Genomic DNA, 9470 nt, shown 5'->3' on the forward strand with positions numbered 1-9470 from the left:
GCATGATGCCTCCGCTCTGACAAATGTTTACATCCGGCATGATGCCTCCGCCATGACAAATGTTTACATCATGTCTGAAGTCACACGTATACAGCCAAACCCATCAGGTTTATCATACTGCTAGAGCAAACCTGATGGGATATTCGTACTGCGCCCTGATGTGACTTTCCTACAGCACTTCCTGACAGATGATCAATCATCTGATTATCAGCTGTCTAGTAGGGCGGCTAACTGGCCTATCGGTTACTTTCTGTCAAATCGTTTTTTCCATGAATGAAACGCGTCCTTTATGTTTAGATAATATTTAATTATAAATAATTCGTATATACAATGTTTTTGTACAATTTAAATTATTCCCTTATTACTCTAGTGTACTTTACATATGTGTATATTGATAATTAATTTAAGTACAATAACGTCTATTAATAGATGTACCCTCTCTGAAACTTTCGAAGCTCAGTGATGACGCCCAATTTTTCCTGCGCTGGTGGTGTTGTTTAACATCAGTTTGCAGAGCCATATGAGTTTTGTAGGGATAATACCGGAAGCCCCAATTCGTCCTATCAAAGTCGATTTATAGGTGATATTGATCCTTTGGTCTTGACCATTTCCCATAGTATGCTTGTTAGCGCCTTATCTGTGGTACTAAAAAGGCGGGGGGATAGTTGTCGCTGTTTTCTTAAAATTTGAGCAAATTTATGTTCTTCCTTCAGCTACAGCTGGAATATTGCTATGCGCACATCGTCAAAATCAAATTACCTAGAATGAGAAAGAAACTAATATCAGTAAGGATAGATTAAAATTTTTAGTATAATTAACCCGAAAAGTGTTCTATAAATAGGGCTCCACAATTAGCTCTTTTCTGAGAGGCCAAAGGCACAAGGGACTCAAGGAGATTTCAGATAACTAGAATCAGGGGTACCCGAAGAGACTTCGCTGTTGCATTCATAGAGAACACAACATTATAACAAGGGATAATTGATTGATGTTACGAAGGAAATTAGACGTGCTACAAAAACAAACAAATGCAGATGACTGTTTAATTCAACAACAACAACAACAACAACAACAAAAACATCAACAACAACAAAAACAACAACAAGAACTGTTTAATTCATTATCCGAAGTTCTTGTATGGACGTGCAGTATGAAAAGTGCCAAGTACTGCTAAAACTGATTTCCCCGAGTAACCCGGGAACGAATTGATGTGACTATGCCTATCCTTCTTTAGCAGCAGGGTCTAGAACCAGTTCCCTGTTGGACAGGAAAATAAACGTTTGGTTATCTCCAAGTTGATCATATGCTATTACAGAATATACTCGTTTGCTGCATCCGACCAGTACATCCAACTTTCCCAGATTCTCTGGGCTCAGCAAGGGTATCCTCTTGAATGGTGCATTTGTTGCACGCTGCTGCCTGGCCGCTCGCCCAACAACACAAGACACGACGGAACTTTCCTTGGGACACCCAAGGTCACTAACGCTTCTCATGGCTCCAGCGGGTTAGGGGGCTTAGAGTATACCCGCGATAGGCATGCCTGCGTAAGAGGCGATTAAAATACCAAATTGGTTCAGGGGGTTGTGTAGCGCAACCCGTTCAATGGGTTGCCAGCGCAATAAATAGCTTCTCCAACCCAATTGTGAACCTCACCTACCCGTGGCGAATCCTGTTTCTTTAACAGCCGAGGCCCTCGGTTGATTCTAAAGTAAAAACCAAAACAAAATATAGGTTAGGTTGAACTGGCGGGTTCATGACCTCACATAGACTGAATGAGTCCGTAGTGTTACCAGAAGTTTGTTTTAACGACCAAGCTAAAACCCTATCAACAACCAGGACATGTTATAAAATAACTCCGTCCTCTTGACAAATACCAGAAACTTCCAAGAACTTAAGCCACTTGCTGCTTCTAGATCTGACAGCTTTATCACTTCTAATAGCTGGAGTCTTAGCCTGGCAAGTGCAGGGCAAGAGCACAGAATGGTCTCGATCGTTTCTCCTCCAACCCGCACTTCCTACATCTGCTATCACTGACCAAGCCTAATTTAAAGGCATGTGACGCCAGAAGGCAGTGTCCAGTAAGAATACCCGTCATGAGTCTACAGTTTAATGATAATGAAAATATAAGAAACAGTGTTTATGAATAACATATTTTAATTAATCTCTTACAACAACGTGATCGGTGGCTACATCGCCATGTAGATAGTGTGTTGTTCCACCTTGTATAAACGTAGGTACTGTATGTGCTCAACCGTACAAATGGACATAAGCAGTAACATTATTCACGTAAACATAGCTTGGTATTTGTGCAGGCATCTATATAGCATACATTGGTCCAGTTCGGTGTGCACCAGCCACTGGTACAAACACTTTTGAATGCATAGCTTTCATATAGATTGGATGTCCAGCAGTGCTCCGGTTGTGCCAAAATGTAATGGGCTGCTCAGTCTCTTGGTACGGCTGTATAGGTATGGGCGGGTGCAATGTATTACTAGTCTGCTCAAGATCGTATGGTAAATAGATGGCTCGAAGACGCCAGAGGGGATTGGAGCCAGAGTTTTCGGACCCAGAACCAAAATATCAGTAACTCTAAAAGCACATCCGGGCATTTTCAAGCAGAAGTATTCGCCATAAGTTAGTGCGCTAAGCTGAACCTTCAGCGTTGATACCCCAATGAAACAATTGCCATACTCAGTCAGGCCCCACTAAAGCCATTTGCGGCGTTCGAAATAAAGTCAGCACTGGTCCTTCAGTGCGTAGAAAAGCTAAATCAATTAGGAGCACACAACGTAGTACTGTTGCCCTGGGTCCTAGGCCACAGGGTAGTAGAGGGTAATTAGCAGGCGGACTCAGTGTTTAATTTATTGCGTCCCTCCCACAAATTGTCATCCTCCCAGCAGATCCTTGTAGCGGGTCTGCGCCATACTCTACTCTTTCGGGAAGGTATCGACCCCAATCCGGGTCCTTCTCCTGACCACGGTCCTGAGAAATGAGTTTGCTGCGTTTGCCGGAAAATAATCTTTTCAGGACGGTCATATATAAGGGCCTGAAATATTTCAATGAACTTCCTAATCACATAAAAAGTAGTAATAACTTCAATACTTTTAAAAAAAGTTTATTGGAGCATTGTAAAACCCTTCCAATAAGATAAAGTTTTTCTCTTATTTTTTACGATATATCCGATACTGGAGCGCGAAAAGGGAATGGTAATATTGGAAGCAGCAAAATACAATGCATCCGGCCCTAAGGAAAAGAAAATCGGTCGCCACCTGTAACTCCAGACAGTTCCAACAACTAATTTCGCTGGAATTCGGTATTTCCAGCTGATATTTACTGTTGCTGATCGGAATCACTCGCATTCCGACAGCATTAATATAACAATAAAATTATATAATGTGTAACAAAAATAACGAAAATAAGGCCAAACAAAAGTTGGAGCAGGGGGGATTGGAAACACGTCCTTTTCAACCTCCCATTATATGTTGAGCTGTGCTAATCGGAATTTTCATGCATTCCGACAGCGTCTTTACTAATCAAAGTTGAGAGGTGATTGGATACACGTTATTTTCAATTTCCAACATCCAAAGACATGTTTAGCTGTGTTGATCGGAGACTAATACATTCCGACAGCTTAAAATACACATATAATTGAAAAATATAAGTTCCAAATTTTGTTGCCTTAAGCTGGGAGCACTGGGGGATTGGAAACGCGTCCTTTCCAACCTTCCTTAAATGAGTGGCTCACGCTAGTAAATATGCTGATCGGAATCACATGGCATTCCAACAGCATGTTCAATAGAAATAAGTGATTATAACAATGAATTGTACTTAGTAGTTTAAATTTTAGGCCTAAACAGCCGTAATAATAAATAAATTAAATTAAAAAAATAAGTACTCTTGTCAGTGTTTCACGTGCAAGGGATGGTTTCATCGGACAGGTTGCTCTGGGCTATATTACAAAATCCAGCGTCCTCGTAACTTTTATAAATCTTTTGTGGCTCTTGTTGTTCACGGCCTCATTACATTATGAGGCAATACGGCACCTGAGAACACATGAAGCTAAAAAACACAAGCATGTCTTCAGTGAACTCCACAAACAGGCGTCGGACCTCTATGCCGGTGATTCCTGTACTCAAAGAACAAAACTAGCAGAGGAGGAACGCGCTCTCCTTAGGGAAACGAGAGTAGTCACTCTAGCTCAACTTCGTGCTGGATAACATAACAGGTTAAACTCTTACCTATCCAGAATCAACCCCGACATACAAAACATTGTCCTGCTTGTAATGTGTCCCCACATGACACCAACCATCTCTTTAACTGTATTGTGGAACCAACGCCTCTAACACTCCTCTCATTATGGTCCACCCCTCTTGAAACAGAAAGTTTCCTTGGACTCCCGTTAGAAGGCATTGATGACAATTTGTGATCGGTCGCACCTATTGGATGGGACGAAGCACTGCTATAACAACAACAGCAGGCGGACAACCCGGAAAGAGAGGCAGCAACTGCATGACCCATCGATCCCGAACCGTTCCTGGCAGTTGGCTCACTCAATAAATGCCCCTAATAGTAGAAGGAAGGGAAAAGAAAGAACACTGGCGCAATATGCCAGGCCTGAGTCAATCTAAGTTACTGTCAGGGGGTTACAGCACAACTCGATATAGGGCATTAATAGGCTTCTCAAAAAGATAACCTAAGAATCCTAACGGCTATTCTTACAAGACACTGTAGACTTAACAGTCACATGCAAAAGCTGGGTATAAAATCGAACAACACATACCGATTTTGTGATGGATCAGCAGACGGCGGACCATATCCATCTAGATTGCGGCGCAATTTCAAGACGTAGGGCTAAGTTTATGGGCTCACCATGGCCAGAGCATTCCCACATTTAATCCCTCAAGCCAAGAACACTGCTGGGGTTCATCAAGGAAGTCGGCTAGGATGAGGTGCTGTGAAGGAGATGTGCAAGTCACTGTGCAATCCTCAATAAATTATCTATCTATCCACGTTCCGGTAACAAGCACCATTGTGGTACTAGCCCCACCATCTCGGGAACTATTGACATGACCGCAATGCGAAAGTCTGCTAAAATGTACCATTCTCCATGGAATGCTCGATATATAACTTTCCATGAAACTACTAAAATTTTAACTGGCTGTGGGTAGTAAGGTGTTGATGTCCTCTGTTAACGCAATAAAATGACAACTGCAACGCAGGGAAAATTACAAAAATCGTGTAAATCTACTGATAATAATTAATTAATTCCTCCCCTTCTATGCAGTTCTATGCATACATACATATGTATTTTTCTCTCCAAACGCCAATTAAAAAAATTAATTGGTTTTCACATGAACTTCGAACTCTGTCGTATTTGCATTCTTTAGTTGATTATCAACAAAATCATGACAATTATTTAATATGGTAGCCAATTTACTTACCCTTTCTGGTGCGATGATTCGTGGACAATCGGGCCTGACTAGAAGCGATTTTTTTTTTTTGCCTTAAGAGAGCGTGCTTAACGCGAACCATATCATGTTATGGCACACCTTTGGTGATGCAAACAATCAGACATACCTGCTTCTAATGCTTCTAGGATAGCAGCAGCAGCTCCCGGTGGCGCCACATAAATAACAGTTGCATGCCGATCAGTTGCCTTTTTTGCTCTGGTTTTGCAATTATTAATTAGTACAAATCAATATAAATAACCGAAGCAAATACTGGCAAACCAAGATGCGTAGTTCCCCCCTTTTTTATCGTAATACATCCAACCAGTTTGGTACCGTATTCCAAAGCATGTTGGTTGTAAAGTACCTTGTATCCTTGGCAAATGACACGTGAATCTGCATTTAATTGTAGATTTCCTCTGATTTTGGCATATTCTGAGCTGCATCGCAACCCGGCGGAGATGCTATCTATTAGAATAATATAACATTTTTTATTATTATTTAAAAATGCACATACGTATGAATGAAAATCAGAAAGTAAAGGTAGTAGTGCAGTTTACGGTACCCATTCTAAAGTTGAGCCAAGATTTTCGAGTGTGGTATCAAAAGACGCGTATTAATCTCGAACAATAATCCGAAGGCAGAAAAGAAAAATTTTATCTCTGTCCGGAGAGTTTTGCAGTTGAATTTGGCGATTTTAATGTGGTTGTTGTTGTGTTCGTACCCACAAAAAAAAAATGTGCATCACCGTGGCGGTAGCCACGGTTATACCACACACCCGGACTTGGCATGGCGTAGCCCAGGGTTATTTTTGATAAGCGCGGTCGAAGGCTGCCAACGCAGAAAGGTGTTCTGCGCAAAAATACTATGGATCCCACCCACGGTTTCGGAGGGACCCGCGGGTCTTTTTTCGGTTTTTCGTTAATATCTTTTGAACGGGTAAAAAAAGTTAACTTCCGCTTTCGGATCTTGATCTAGACGTGAATACGTGTCTTTTGTTACCTCACTCGAAAATTTTGGCCCAAATTTCGGTGGGTACCGTAAACTGCACTATTACCAAAGTAAATAATGTTGTTGTTGTTGTTGTAGCGATAAGGACACTCCCCGTTATCGACTTTGTTGGTCCTTTGCCGGATGCAGTTCGGGTACGTTCCGGGAATAATTAAGGTACTAGCCCGACCATATCGGGAGCGATTTAGTATGACATGAAACCTTGTAGGCCATCCCGTCGATTCTATACAACTTAATATGGTAACGATTTAAAAGACGGTGCACCACCTAGGTTTTATCAAAAATTATCAAACGAGGAATCAAAAGGCGCGCCTCGAGCTCCGTTTTTATTATTATTTGATATTTTTAAATTAGGTGGTGCACCGTCTTGTAAAACGTTACCCTTAATATTATTTTGGGCGAAGGCCGCCAACGCAAAAAGATGGTCTCTGCAACAAAATTTTTAATTTCCGTCACATGTCACAACTATAATTAACTTAATATTATTTTGGGCGAAGGCCACCAACGCAAAAAGGTGTTCTCTGCAACAAAATTTTTAATTTCCGTCACATGTCACAACTAAAAGCACAAGATATTTTTCGTTGTAAACAAATATATTTTTTTGCGTTTCAATGTTTTCCGGAATAATTAATGAACTGTCATTTCGATGACAGCATGAAACGTCGATGTGTTAGTGGAGAGCGAAAAAAGCTTTGAATGTGTGGCTGAACTTGTTACCTCCGTCTTGTAGGTTAGTGATAAACAATAGGGGGACCCATGTAACCGTATAAATGCCTTTAAAGTGTGTAAACGTATAAATTTATCTAGTGCGTAAACGAACTGTCAAATTTTGTATGAAAAATCATTTACACAATAGGGGGACTCATGAAAGCATATAAACTTATAAGGTGTAAAATTATATCCATTTACACACGCTGTTATATGAACGCACCTAGAAATACTCTTGATATACTTGATTGTTTATCAGCTGTATTATTGCCAAACAAAATTTTTTGGATTGTTATACAAATTAAAAAATGCCAAGATTAAGTGAAAAATCAAAACTAAAACGTCTTTACTAAGATATTCTTGTAAATGACTTGCTGATGTTGGAGATTTCTGATGAAAATGCTTGCTGCAATGTCTGCAAGGTTGCATTCCTTTGAGTTTACCGCGTTTACACAATGAAATGTGCGCGTAAATTTATACAAATTGTGTAAATGATTTTTCATACAAAATTTGACAGTTCGTTTACGCACTAGACAAATTTATACGTTTACACACTTTATAAGGCATTTATACGGTTACATGAGTCCCCCTATTTGTATAAATTTACGCGCACATTTCATTGTGTAAACGCGGTAAACTCAAAGGAATGCAACCTTGCAGACATTACAGCAGGCATATTCATCAGAAATCTCCAACATCAGCAAGTAAAGGCGTTTTAGTTTTGATTTTTCACTTAATGTTGGCATTTTTTAATTTGTATAACAATCAAAAAAATTTTGTTTGGCGATAATACAGCTGATAAACAATCAAGTTTATCAAGAGTATTACTAGGTGCGTTCATATAACGGCGTGTGTAAATGGATCTAATTTTACACCTTATAAGTTTATATGCTTTCATGAGTCACCCTAATGTTTATCTAATTAAAGGAGAGGAGCTACGCTGGTTAAGCGCCAAATACACGACACGAACATTTCCGCGAACATTCCGCAATCTTGTTCGCAGCTTTGGCCATACATAATACGAACTTTTGGCCGAACATTAGTTCTCTTTCAGACGGCGATGAATACGAACAACAATTGTGCTGCGATTAAAGTCGCATAATCATTATTCTTTTTAATTCTATTACAATAATCTTTGCTTTTTACTTGCCACAATGATGGCAAAGATTTATACATTTCAATAAATTCACTCAGAAATTTTTTATTGTCCATTTTACTTTTCCGCGCACGTCTGTTCCGTTCAGAAATTACTATGATTATGAGCTATTTCGCCATACACGCACGAACAGTTCGCGCAAATGTTCGCCAAAAATTAAAATATTTTGATTATTGGCGAACATTTGCGCGAACTGGCAAACACCACCATACACGACAGAAAAGGTCGCAGAAACATGACATAACGGGAATGTTCGCGGAAATGTTCGTGTCGTGTATTTGGCGCTTTAGACCACTTTTACAAAATCACATAATCTATACTTTTATTTATGTTTCATTCCTGGGAGCTAGATTATTAGCTGTAAAATTTAAATTTTTTTTCTTTTATTTCGTACTTCCAATTGGAGATGACGTTCTAGAAATTTATGAAAATGAATACCCTTCAAGAAACGCGAGTACTCCATAAATAGTGTAAGGAATACCCTTTAGGAGTATAGGAGTGTTCCAAAACTAATCTGTATTCATACAAAAAATGTGCTCCAATTAACATTGCGATGTCCTAGGAGAGGAGTATGTGATCCCACTCTCGCTTTGTTTGTGAGTATTCCATAGAGTACATACGTTAGAGTACTTTCCAAAGTACTTTCACTGTAGTACTCCATGAAGCACCCACAGAGGATCATATGCCAAAGTACTAAAGAAGAATTGTGTCGGAAAGAATTATCGGAGTGAATTTAATTTAAAATGAAAGTAAATGAAGAGGGGCAATACAACTTTTATATTTAAACTACGAATATTTTTATGTTATTTAGCATTTGCGTGGAGGTATAGGAACTAATATTTCTCTATACTATAGCTGTATTTCGTTGCAAACTATTACAATTAAAACAGTAGCTAGCTTACCGAATTGTATGGAAAGCAACAATAAAAAGTAATCGAGTTGAGTTGGCTAAGCGGTTTCAACTGAAACCGCTTAGGTAATTGTTAACCTGATTGCAAGTGTTGTATAGTGTTGCATATTCAAAAATAGGGCAATATTGTGAACGAGGGAATGAAATGAACATACGAATGTGCAGATAAACAAAAATAACAAAATAACAGCGTGGCGGCAGGGTGACATACATACAAACAAACACACGCATTTCATGTATT

The 9470-nt window shown here is 39.5% G+C and overlaps 1 long non-coding RNA gene across 4 annotated transcripts; it reads right to left on the reverse strand.

Annotated features, from left to right (window-relative positions):
- Nucleotides 1-286: 286 nt before the first annotated feature.
- Nucleotides 287-7125, reverse strand: LOC137243964 (uncharacterized). Of its 4 annotated transcripts, none has more exons than XR_010950696.1 (4): nucleotides 6837-7125; nucleotides 6502-6678; nucleotides 5439-5912; nucleotides 287-759 (listed from the first exon to the last, which is right to left on the reverse strand). It is a non-coding gene; the product is annotated as an uncharacterized lncRNA (long non-coding RNA). The 4 variants fall into 4 exon arrangements; XR_010950695.1 differs by having other exon boundaries at nucleotides 6502-6686; XR_010950694.1 differs by having other exon boundaries at nucleotides 6502-6722.
- Between the last annotated feature and the right edge of the window lie 2345 nt (nucleotides 7126-9470).

The sequence above is a fragment of the Eurosta solidaginis genome, chromosome 3, assembly GCF_040869045.1.
Source record: "Eurosta solidaginis isolate ZX-2024a chromosome 3, ASM4086904v1, whole genome shotgun sequence".
Lineage (NCBI taxonomy): Eukaryota > Metazoa > Arthropoda > Insecta > Diptera > Tephritidae > Eurosta > Eurosta solidaginis.